This window comes from Eptatretus burgeri, chromosome 7 (assembly GCF_056783735.1).
Source record: "Eptatretus burgeri isolate ZD-2024b chromosome 7, Ebu_testis_v1, whole genome shotgun sequence".
Lineage (NCBI taxonomy): Eukaryota > Metazoa > Chordata > Myxini > Myxiniformes > Myxinidae > Eptatretus > Eptatretus burgeri.
This window is the reverse complement of record NC_140967.1, coordinates 42675688-42689024: the sequence shown is the minus strand read 5'-3', so window position 1 is coordinate 42689024 and position 13337 is coordinate 42675688. Positions and strand designations below refer to the sequence as shown.

Below are 13337 nucleotides of genomic sequence, written 5' to 3'. Positions count from 1 at the left end.
GGATAACCATTCTCACTGAGTGTATTCACGATTGTCAATTTCAGCAGGAAGATTACAAGGTGAACAAATCCTCTGTGCTCTGTTAACCAGGATATTGATCAAGGCAATTTTGTTTCTCGTGGAGCTGTAGGAGTCCCATGGAGTATACTGCCCTGTGAAAGTCGGCTTCCGGTAGACGGATGTTGTGAAACCAAGGTTGGATCTATCAACCAACACGTCCAAAAACGGTAACGTGTTTGACGATTCCAGCTCCGTGGTAAACTTCAGCGCTGGATGGAGAGTGTTGAGCTATGCCTGGAAATTGTCACATGCCGTCAGAGACTCAAACAAAACAAAAATTTCATCAACATACCGATAGTATACGATGGGGGAATCGACCCCTTGCCGACCAGTAAGTTTCTGCATTTCGTGATAGCCCAAAGATAGTTTCTGCAAAGATATTTGTAAGAGCTGGGCCTAATGGAGAACCCATGGCCACACCGTCCATTTGAACATACATCATTTTGTTAAAACAGGATAGAATGCCACCTCCCTTGTTGCTGTGTTCATTAATTCAACGAAAACGTGTTCCGAGATCATCGGTTGTTCCAGATCGGTGTGACACAGCAAATGTGCGCATATCTCAATCGTCTCCGTCAATGGTACATTCGTGAACAAGCTTTTAATATCAAAGGATGTGTGGAAGAAAAATAATTATATTAATGTACTCTCAATTATTATGGTTACTGGTGCTTTATAAATTGAATTTTTATGCCACAAGTCGAATTGGCTGTCAGTTCTGTTTCCCTTTCCCCAAGAGTCTTTTGACCTAAATTTTGATAAAAGGAATGTCTTGCTATGGAACAAAGTGACCTGGTTGATAACATTGCAACTTTTGCCATGATTATGTCATTCTCTTTCACCAAGTGGACACATATTGCAGTTGAGTTCTTTTGCCTAATGCTTATCAGCCCCCTCCACTCTCACAAAAGCATATAAATACTAGAAATTGTAATCTTGTTTTCGTGCAAATCATTGAAGATGTTTTACCATCTCGGTGGCTTGTGCTCCTTGGTACGAGCCAAATACCAAGTTTAATAAAACGCTCTGATGTGATGTACTTTCACGTTGTGGCAAGCAAATTAATCGGTGTCTTTCATTTGAGTAACAGGATTTACATCGAGTCGGTTAAACGGTTCATTAAAAGTAATAAAACAAATAAAACGTTAAGAAATAAAGATTCCACAACACTCTTATCAATAAATTTGATAAATCCCAGTAAAGTTATTCTGCAAAGCAAAAACACAAAAACACAGTAACATCTTTGCCCAATTTTATTATCCATCAAACATAAACAAGTCCATCAAATTCCAAAATGAATGTTCAAAGCTGCTAGTCTTAACATACACATCATTACCAGAGATGTGAACAAAGACAAAAATTGGGTACCACTCAAGGAAAGACGTGAACAGACTGAGCTAAAGCCTTATGGGAGCAAGGGCCGACAAAGTGTCCTGAATAGGCGCCACTTATTTCTGCTGCCTTCCTCGGTGGTTGCCAAATTTGCTTGAGGGAGACAACATTGTGAGAGGGTGTGTTTCACAGGACAGAAAAAGCTCGTCATACCTTTGCAAAAACACCTGCCCTCGTGCACTGCTGCTCCAGCCAGTAACACACAACCAGAATAGGACCTTGGCAGCGTGACATCAAGAAGATTGATTTAACCAAAATTGACATGACACACCAGGATGAACTAGTGATGCTTTGTTTTATCAAGAACACTGTGGCAATATTAGCAGAACTTAAAAAAGAAATGGCCACATCCATTTGCAAATAAATTTGACTAAATGTTCAGATTAATTCAGACTGAATGTTACCAACAGCCAGGCCTATCCTATCAATGCAAATCTCATGCCATGAGCTTGAGCCAACTTAACTGCTGAAAAGCAGCATATCAGGAAGAGCAGTAAAATGCGTTCTGTATATACTTAGTGGCATATAAAGAAAAAAAAGATGTACAAGTATAATAAACAATAAAATAAAGAGGCAAAGTCAACATCTGCACGAACCAGCTGCCTACCAATGGATTAACCACTCTCAAAGAAATATAAATTAAAGGTTTCAATCCGATGACAAACATTGTGAAGGGAAAATGTATAAAAGCAGAATTTGGAACATGAAGTCTTCAATACACGTTTCTGCCTTCAGGATTCATCACAAAGACAAATACCGTGCAACCTACCCTGTGATCTTGCTATCTACATGTACCATTTTTCTTTCACGAGTTCATGACCAAAGTTGAAATTGCACAAACCTGACTTTCTGATGAATACTATGGATGAGACAACTTTTAATCAGTCATTTTAAAAAGGATATTTGCAAGAGTTAGTTTGAAGTTAAGCTCAGCAAGAAGCTGGTGCATGCGTGTACGTACGCGTACGCGCGCGCGCGCACACACGCACACGCACACACGCACACACACACACACACACACACACACACACACACACACACACACGCACACGCACACACGCACACACACACACACACACACAATTATACCCCAGCAGATGCTCATTTTAGAGACTTTGTGTGAAGAAGTTGTCTGTTTCTACACAAAAGCAGTTTTATCAGGTCTATCCAAATGAAAATTCCACAATACAAATCCATCAAACATGTTTTGAAAAGTTTAAAGACACTGGAAGTGTGAAAGGCCAAATTAAAAGACACAGTGTTGAAATATCTTCAGTGAGAACACCTGATAAGATAGAGGCTGTAAGAGAAGCTTTGCAGACTTCTCCAAAAAAGTCGACAAGCCAAGTTGCACAGCTGGTGGAAACTTATCGCATGACTATTGGTGGAATCATATATGACGATCTGAAACTGTATCCATACAAGATACAGTTAATGAAATACCATACCGAAAGAAATAAATGGGAGAGGTTCGAATTTTGCACTGCCTTCCCAGGGGATTGAAGAAGACCAGGATTTTAGAGAAAACATTTTATTCATGCCCACAAAGTTTCATCCGAATCAGTCCATAACTTTTTGAGATATTTTGTTCACAGACAGACAAACAAACAAACAAACAAGAAAGATGTCATGCATAGCATGATACTTGGGAAATCCATAAAACAAATTTGACCTTAAAAATAATTGGGTAGTTGAATTCAATGACCTGAAATATAAATCCTCTTCAAATTTCACATCAATCGGATGAAAACTGAGGATTTTAGAAATATCACCTCAGTTGACCTTTGGCCTATGTTGACCTCAAAAATAATAGGGGGTTGAATTCAATGACCAAATCTGCAACTACTCTTCAAATTTCAAGTCAATCGGATGAAAATTGACAATTTTAGAAATTTAGCCGATGTTGACCTCAGAATTCAGTGACCTGATATGCAAATCCTGTTCAAGTTTCTAGTAAATCGGATGAAAATTGAGGATTTTAGAAACTTGGCAAATTTGTTTACCTTTCGCCTATGTTGACCTTTTGACCTCAAAAACAATAAACTGCTTCCTTATGACAAACTCAACCACGAGGTGAAGTTTCGTGAATATCGTTTTAAAATTGGGACGAGTCGGCAATAGACATACAAACCAAGACAGAATAACGCACGCAACCAACCAATATACGGACTTGAAAAAATTAGATTTTTGCAAGTAACACACAGACAGACAGTCAGGGGTGAAAACATCGCTTCCATTGACCTTCGGTGGTGGAGGTAACTATTGTAGTTAAACAAAAGGTTGCACATCATTTTGGACCACCCTGGACAGTACAGTACTGTTATGTATATCAATTGGTGGAAAAAGTGGGTGAGATTGCTTTTAAATCGCATTGCTCACGTCTTACTTCTTCTGGGATGTTGTGTTCAGTAAAAATTAGATGTTCGATACCCTGTTGATTTAAATGTGATAGTAATTGAGCATGTGTAAATTTGAGAATTACAATTTGAGGGTGAAGGCAAGGTTTTACAAAAAACGCCAAGTTATGTGATATGCAAGCAGGCATTATGTCAGACAACATGGTTAAAGTTGAAACGATAACAAGGGAATGATCACATCCTGCTGATATTCCTTTGACGATGCCCTTAAAAAAACAGGAGTGTTCTGATGAGAAATTATACATCCCATTCAATTTTAGTTGCTTCAGGAACCCTTTACATAGAAATTACTCTTGTCTGCAGGTGTCAAGAAAACGTGCTCACTCATGCATTGTACTTCGGTAGAACAGACAAGTTGCTCATGGACTACCTCCCAAGAGCTTGAGGTCAATGGAAAACTAACCCTTTGATAAGAAGTCTGGCTGACATCTGGGTTCGGGTCAAGATCTCCTTCTGGTGAAACCCCCAAAATCCACACTCACTGCTCACTTCCAATCATTCGTTCCTCTTTTTTCCCCACCTGTGGAACAAACCTCCTCAGTCTCTTCAATCTCTGTCTTCCCTCCAGGGCTTCAAACAGCTGTTTCACCACTCCCCCATCCACACCCATGATCTTTTCTATCTCTGTTTTAGACGACCAAACCCAGCTCTTTCGAAGTTTCCAGTTTTTCCTTCCCGAGTGTTTGCTCTGCGTCAAGAGTTGTTCAACTAAACAAGTGAACTAAGGTGTGCGAATGGTTTATTTGACCTTGATAAAGTCATGAGCTGGTCAAACACTTGGAATAAATCTTTCAATCCTGAGAAATGTCACACTCGCTCTCTGAAATGACCATTTGGCGAACCCTCCCATCTATTTTCCACACAATCCTCTCGAATAAGTTCAGTCATTCAAACGTTTGAGCCTCACTGTCAGCTCTGATCTTTCTTGGACAAACCCACATATCCATGTTTGCCTCCAAGGTCAGTCACTGATTGGTTACTGATGGGGCATCCTCTTCCTCCATCATGCAAATTATTTCCTTGGCACACCTAAACATATACCGTATATACTTCAAGGGCTTCTTCTGTAGCTTGAAGAAGTAGTGCTCTCCCCTTGGGGATGGCACCCCTGCCTCACACCTTGCTTAGCTTGACAAAGTGGAAACCAAGGCCTTCAAGATTATTGGAATCTCCCACAACAAAGCTGAGTCTATGGTCCTTTCACTTTCCTATCATAGACAGGTCGGTGTCTCTGTCTTCTACCTCCTTCTTTCTGGTCTTACACCCTTTGCCCGTTTCGGGTTCTGTCCCACCCCCTTTTCATCCCCACAAGTGTTTGGCGGGGCGCAAGCGGTCTGTCAATAATTCCCTTCTCGTGAAACTCCCAAAATTAAGAATCACTGCTCACCTCCACTCATTCATTTCTCTTTTTCCCCACCTGCCAAACCAACTTCCTTAGTCAACTATCAGGGGTGCCTCCTTGCAGTGGTTGAACTCCCCCTGCACCCCCCACCTCCACCCAATGCAAGTCGGGGGCCACATTTTCCCCATTCTTCCCTGCTGCCCAGATTCGTCAGGGAAGCGTGGTCACGGTCAGAGTGCCGATTGGTTCCCATGGACCGGCTCTTTCCCTCTTGTTTCTTCTCTCTCCCTTTCACTGTTGTGGCCCTGACTTTGTGAAGGTGGGGTTACACCATCCTGGATTTGGGAGATTTCTGGATCGGTCCTGGGAATCGGTCGGCTGTCTCCGTGTCGCGGACTTGTTCAGAGAACTGTCCGGGGCTATACAATAACAACTTCCTCAGTTTCTTCAATCTCTTTCTTCTTCAATTTTTGCCTGCCTTTGCATTTGGCATTCATGGTATCTTGCAGTGACAGTAGCAAAAGCCCAGACATAACAACTGTGGTGAGGAAGGCAAGATGAATGCAAGAGATGATGTTGATGGATAAAAATGCAAAAGATGGAATAAAATGCCCAATGTTTTTTTTTGTTTTTGCAAATTTGTCTGAAGGCAAGACCAGCACTCGTAGTGTGAGAGCCAGGCAACACTTGATTAGAATGTTGAGCACAAAAGCTTCAGTGATATTGGAGGAATTGACAATCAGTCCTTGTATAGAAAATCCAATTCTTAACTTTTTCAAGGTCAGCCGAAGTCCCTTGGCACCCATTTGAAATGGTGCTATGTCACTTTTGTTTTGACATTTGTGCACAAATGTAATTTTAGTAGATGGCATCCTCTTGTAAGCCTCTTTCAGAATATCAAACTTAAGAATGGGATGAGGTCACCCGAATGAGCTAAAGAACGCCTCTAATTAGCGATAATTACAATTTTCATGAGACTTTCAAGCACAAGATTGAAACATTTTGCAAATAGAAGGCGAGTGAATCACGATGCAGAACATATCACTGAAGAACACAAACAGATCAGCCTAAGTGGATTAAGAACGCATTCAGACCAGCCTAAGTGGATTAAAAATGCATTCAGATCAGCCTAAGTGGATTAAAAACGCATTCGGATCAGCCTAAGTGGATTAAAAATGCATTCAGATCAGCCAAAGTGGATTAAGAACGAATTCAGATCAGCCTGAGTGGATTCATCCATTCCAGAAATTAATAGGATGCTGACGTACATTTAATGAGGCCACGGTGTATTTTACTTATGTAAAGCTTTCTTTGTCTTCAATAGATTCTGAAGTCACTTAGGCTGATCTGTATGTGTTCTTCAGTGATATGTTCTGCATCGTGATTCACTCACCTTCTATTTGTGAAATGTTTCAATGTTGTGCTTGAAAGTCGAATGAAAGTCATAATTAGCGCTACTTAGAGGCGTTCTTTAGCTTATTAGGTGCTGACCTCATCACATTCTTAAGTTTGATATTCTGAAAGAGGCTTACAAGAGGATGCCAAATCTCAAAACTTACATTTCTCCACAATGTCAAAACAAAAGTGACTTGTCGCGCCATTTTAAATGGGCGCCAAGGGTCTTCGGCTGACCTTGAAAAATTTAAGAATTGGGTTTTCTGTAAAAGGACTGAAAGTTGTTTCCTCCAATATCACTGAACCTTTTGTACTCAATATTCTAATCAAGTGTTGCCTGGCTCTCACACTATAGTGTTCTGAGAAAGCTGAGTTGTATGAAGCCAGTCAGAGCTGAGAGATCACCATGGGTTTCAGATTTGATTGCTATGGCAAACGCAGAGAGCTGACTAAGGTTCTGCAAAGCTCTCGCCAGCCAAATAACAGCTGCGACTTCAATGAAGAGAGCCGAACTCGCCTCAGACACAGAAGATAGCGTTTCAGCATTTGAGAGTATGCGAGCAAGACTGTTGTTGCCAAATTTAGTACATTCCATTCAAGAGCTGAAGCTTCATAATTCGAAGGTGAACTAGAAATGAGGGTGAGCAGGGATGCCCTCCTGAGTCATAGGTAAACGAAGAGCTGCATCATCTCGTTAAGCTTCCCTTTGGCCGATGACATGCTACCATATTCCAACCAAGGGTGGATGTGAAACTACTACAATTGAAGCATGGTGTGCTGCCAGTTGTCTGCAGAGCAACAGATGCTTGAACACATCTTCCTTTCATCAATATCTGTGCTACCTTAATTCTCAAGTGTGCGGCATAAGTGTCACTTCAGCTTATTACCTCACCTTGGCTGCCAATTACTTTATTCTTTTTCTGCTAATCCTCTCATTCCCAGTACCATTCTCCTGAAATCAGTATTATGCAGTACAATACACAAACTATCACGAAGGCCTGCCACCATGTTAAAGCCTGTTGCAATGACGTATAGAGTTAGAGATTGTCTAAAGATTCATTGCCCTGCTGACTGTGGAGGGAAAGGCGAATTCCGGTACCCAGAGTGCCCGGATAAGTTACATCACTTCCCCCAAGGTCAGCAGCTGTATTTCTGAAGCCAAGTCTGGTGTTGTCGTGTGTGTTTGTGTTTGCGTGTGCATGTGCGTGCGCAATTTATGTTGGCAGCAATAAAATACAGTTATAATAAAAAACCTTCTCTTTGTATAATCAGGTATTGTACTGTAATGCAATTTTAATGTTTGCGATGAGTTTCCTATTCCATTCAGGATAATTTATTTGGCCATCAGAGCCAACCAATAGCCTCCTTGATTGGGATTATGGCGTCTGCCTAGGGTGCGTGATGTTCCTGTGCCTTCCTAAACAGCATGGCATAGGCTTACAAGCACCCCTGTGGGCCATCTCGACCCTTATTACATCACTATAAAAATGTAAAAACAGTCAGTCAAGATGATGACATGAAAATAAAATTAAAAAAATGCAAAAACTTTGCAAAAAAATAAAAAAATTAAAAAAAAAGAGAGGGAGATTGGGAAGAGAGTGTAAAATGTCTCGCCTGGGTTTGAATCCCGACTCAGCTATAAACTATCGTCCCGGTGTTTCACAGGCAGGGTGATTCATCAATGTTTGTGCCATGCCTCGAATGGACGTTAAACCGAGCGTCCCATCTGCCGGCATTACTTGATGGACGTTAAAGATCCCACGGTGTCCTTCGCGAAAAGAAGGTGAGAGATCGCCGAACTCTGGCAAAATTCTAAATTACTGTCCTAAATTCTGTTGGAAAGACAATGGCAAACCATCCAGTGTAACCCTTGCTAAAGGCCCAGTCACACCTTGACGTTTTCGCCAGCTTATGCCGATTTTTGGAAAATTTGTGTGAAACGCTGGTACACGTCGAATACGTTATGGGTAAGTTTTGATAACATTGAGAGCACGCTGAAAAACACTGCCATACGCTGGCTTTAAACGTTGTACTTTTCGGTTGTCTTCAAATTTTCCATGCTTGAAATTTTAAGACTTATGCCAGCGTATCACTCACATGTTCCGCATAACGCTGGCCATAAGTTGTAGCCACGTTACGCGATCGTTGACACATGTCGACACACGTTACTTGTAAGTTACTCATAAGTCGAAACACGTCGAGGGAATGTTTAGCGTACCCGAAACTTATTTCTAACCTATGAGTAACGTGTTGTAGGCACGTTACGCGATCGTTGACACACGTTACTTGTAAGGTGCTCATAAGTCGAAACACGTCAAGGTAATGGTGAGCGTCAGTGTTCCAGACTCCCTGGGGGTTTTTTTCTTCTTCTTCGGTATGACGGTGATGTCGACACTTCGATTTCTAGTGCGGTTATAATATAATATAATTAAAAGGCTGCCGCTCAACGATTTAAATCATAACCGCACTAGAAATCGAAGTGTCGACATCACCGTCATACTGAAGGAAAAAAAAACAACAACAAAAAAAACATGGAGTCTGGAACACTGACGCTCACCATTACCTTGATGTGTTTCGACTTATGAGCACCTTACAAGTAACTTTTGTCGACGTGTGCCAACGTTCGCATATCGTGCGTACAACTTATTCCCATCGCATGCGGAACGTGTGTCATACGGCAAGCACGTCTAAAAATGTTTAACACGTTTATAATTACAAGACGTACTCCACTTAATACGACGTATGATAGCATACTTTAGCGTTTTATTCACGCATACCAAACTTACCCATACCGTATTCGACGTGCGCCAGCGTTTTAAACGCATTTTTCAGAGGTCGGCATACGCTGGCAAGATCGCCAAGGTGTGACTGCGATGTTGACACTTCCATTTCTGCGGTGGTTATGATTTGAATCGTTGTGCGGCAGCCTTTTAATAAGCTACGTCACGTCATCGTCGGCGATGCGTGCAGCGCGCTATGCATAAGTTAGACTATCGTTGGGCATAGGTTGGGAAGGCCGACAACAGGCTCAGCATCCGTTGGTATAAGTTAGCTATAACACAACGAAACGTTCTGTGTCCGTTACTAATATGTTATGCATACGACCAACTCGTTATGAATACGTCCGAATCTTTAAAAAAAAACATCAAAAGTTCAACGTAAACCAGCGTTTTACATACATTTTAATACTTTGACATTGCTGGCTAAAACGTCAAGGTGTGACTGGGCCTTTAGAAAATGCTTCAGCAGCACCAACGCTCTGAAACAGAGTATGGTACCATCGGAAGTGCAAAATGTTGTTTGCATCTCTGTATAATTTTCAATATCGCCTTTCACGCCTCTTCACCCCAACAACCAATTGCGCAAAGTTTTTGCATTTTTTTTTTAAAACAGTTTTTATCAACTCACCCACTTTTGAAGGTCAAAAAAGCCTTTTGACAAATCCAAATTATCCAAAAATAAATATCGATTTAACTGGATCATCAATGGCATTGACTATTGGCAAAACATATTCACATTTGGCACTATATTTAGGAACAGATAGTTGAGAAAGCCAGCAAATATTTCATCAAATGCTTAAAAATAATTTAACAAATTACAAGGATATAAATAAGTTTGAAGAACATACATATGTAACATTTTTGCAGAATTAATTTCCACAAATTATTTTAGAGGCTGTAGAGGCTGATGACTCCATGCAGTATTTGGCCTTCTGTTGGAGTATATAGGACTCACCAGACTCGGTGGCATAACGGTTAGACGTTGGAGCATCTGCTCAGAGTCTGGGAGGTTAGCGGTATATGCATGGGGGAAGGGGATTTCAGACTGGTACATATGGGGAGAGGGGGCAGGAGTCCCAAAATAAATAGTTCTAGCGAGTATTTTTTGCCAGGGGGTTCAAGTCATTTTAAGCAAAGTGGAAGGAGATTGGGACCATACTCTGTGCAGAGCGTTGGTGCTGCTTAAGCAGTCTCCTTGGCTGTTGGACACAATCCTGGACGGGTCGCCACTCCGACACAGTATACCAGCATGCTGGCACTCATTTTGCCGGCCTAGGAAGGATAACAGACCGAGTTAACCCCACCTGGTATTAATTCAACAGCTGAGTGGGATTTGAACTCAGGACCCAAGGGTCCAAAGCCCACCACCCGAACCATTAAGCCAACACCAGGCATAGCAAAGTAGAAGGCAACCATATGCGATCAAATATAATGTCTGTACTAAGCAGACTCAACCTAACCGCCATACAAAGACAGGAGACAATAAAACAACTATTTCAGACCAATCTCAACGATCTGTTATTTCAGTCGCTCTCCAGGACGGCATGGCAATATTTGCAACCTGGAATAAAGTAAACAAAGACTATGTTACTGCACACCTCAAAATTAACATTACATATCAACTATCGATTCAAGGCTTCACTTTATAACAAAGGTGACCGATTACAGACCCATCACGTCTTCCAGTTTGGAGGAAAATCAAAATAAAGCGCATCATCACTACAGCATAATACCCAAGGAAACCAGCAATTTTCAATAGAAAATGAAAAAAAAGAAAAGAAATAAAACCATTTCCCATTAATAAATATATATATATATATATATATATATATATATATATATATATATATATATATATACATATATATATACATATATATATATATATATCGAAATCTTAAGGTGACCGAACTATCAAAAGCATAATTAATTTTCTCAACCGAAAGTTGAGAGGTATGTGTTAACACACGTGTGAAAGAAGGTGAAATGGCGTTTCAGCAGTGAGTCCTTAAAAGCGAAGGTCTTGCTTTGATAAAGGGTTCACACCTAAAATGTCACTTCACCTCTCAACCCCCCTCCCCACAATAGCAGGTAACACACATCTCTGTCAACATTCTCTTGAGAAAATTTGTCCATATTTTTCTGCCAACGCAGACTAGTCTTCAAAAAGACGAGTGTTTCATTGTGAGTATTAAAAGCAAACTCGTAAACTCGTAAATTACGGCTATTAACCTCCACGTTGAAATGGCATTTAAAACACAATTTACACATTCCTATCACAATCTTGTGTGCACTCTGGGAAGCAAAAAAAAAATCAGAAAAACTGTGCAGGCAAAGAACCTCAAGATGGCTTGTTTAAAATGTTTCCTTATCAAAAGTGAACAAACGGTACAAAAGTACAGATTTGTAACCGAGTGAGTTTGTTCATTCCGATTCCATAAATTCTGTGCCAAGCACAGCTGCTACTAAACCTCAAACAAAAACAAACAAACAAAAAAATACAAAAACCAAATTTTTCAAATCTTTTCACACCTCTAAAAACAAAGATAATACAAAGCAATTTAATACTGAAAGGCATCCCAGTGTCAGGATCGAGTTCAGATTAATGTGTGGCCTGACAAGCAAGCTCAGAGACCGTGTACTCGCCTTCAAACTGTCTAGTCTGGACGTCAAGTAATCCTGTTGCTTCGCAGGCAGGGTGTTGCACCAATGAATGTGCTGTCCTTCGAAGGGACGTTATGGCAGATATTCCATGTGCCAGCACATTAAAGCTCCTATTGTGTCTTTCAAGAAAAAGAAAAAAAAAGAGGAGGCCATTGTGCACGGTATCCTACCCAAATTATTGTGCTGATGTGCAAAGATGTCAGCAATGAAGTAACACTTCAGTGATGATGCAACCAGCAGCCAAAATTTGCAGTCAAATCCTGGACCAATATGCATTTGCTTGAAGATTATGATCCATCACTCCAATATAAGCTACTTTATTGCGACATTTGTTTTATTAAAAAGACAATGCATTAATATATCTTTCAGGTTTTGTGCACGTGGATCGCGACAACAAAACCCACAGTTAATAGCTACAGCAACTAGATTTGACCTCGAGCCAAATTGTCCAAAGATTTGTTAAAATGCAAAGCCACCAATCTTGGAAAATGCAAGTTCCCTGGTCTTTTTGTACAAAGAGGAGTTCAGACACAACTACAAATGAAATAAAATAAAATAAAATAAAATAAAAAACACCATGATGAGTCTCAAATATGCTCAGACAAATTTTCACTAAACACAAAAACATTTTGGAAAGGGCTTTAGAATATAAAAGCAGAGCAGATAACATTTATGGCAAACCCTGTTAATAATCTCAAACCGTACAAACTGACCACACTTTACCGAGCGGTGTGCAAGGGGCCCACGGCTCATTGGAAAAGAAAGAAAGAAAGAGCTTTAAAAAAAAAAACTTTGGCAAACTGCTGTGTGAAACTCTTCAAGCGTATTCCATGCATAAATAAAAAAAATAATTCACAAAGAAATAAATTAAAACAGCAAAGCAATAGAAATTCAACAAAACACCCGCAAATGCAATTTTAGACAGAGTAGTGCAGCCGGAAATTTCACTTCCCAAGCCGTTACTCCTTCCACATCCTCAAAGCCATTTCGGATGACAATTGGCCGTGACACTGAGTGTAACAGAACTCCCTCGAGCATGCATCCCATTACAGCAATAACAAGAATGAGAGTTTCAAAAATAAGAAAAAGAAATATTACAAGTTGTAGAAAAGCTAATCGAATAAATCAGTAACAGCAGCAAAACGAACTATGTTGTCATAATTATTATGGCTTCCTTAACCTTCGGCTAAACCAAGATCGTTTCAGAAAATCACATCGAGCCTCTTCTGGAGGCAGATTCATTTGATTGGGCTGAAGATCAATTAAATGCACAAATAATTGGGGAAA

General features: G+C 40.4%; 1 protein-coding gene across 14 annotated transcripts in view; it reads right to left on the bottom strand.

Annotated features, from left to right (window-relative positions):
• Positions 1-1295: 1295 nt before the first annotated feature.
• KLC4 (kinesin light chain 4) overlaps positions 1296-13337 on the bottom strand; it is a 232257-nt gene continuing 220215 nt past the window's right edge. For all 14 annotated transcript variants that reach the window (XM_085888200.1, XM_085888197.1, XM_085888193.1 and 11 more), the window contains one exon: positions 1296-13337. This exon is cut by the window's right edge and continues 889 nt beyond it. The gene's annotated coding sequence lies outside the window, so the exon portion shown is untranslated.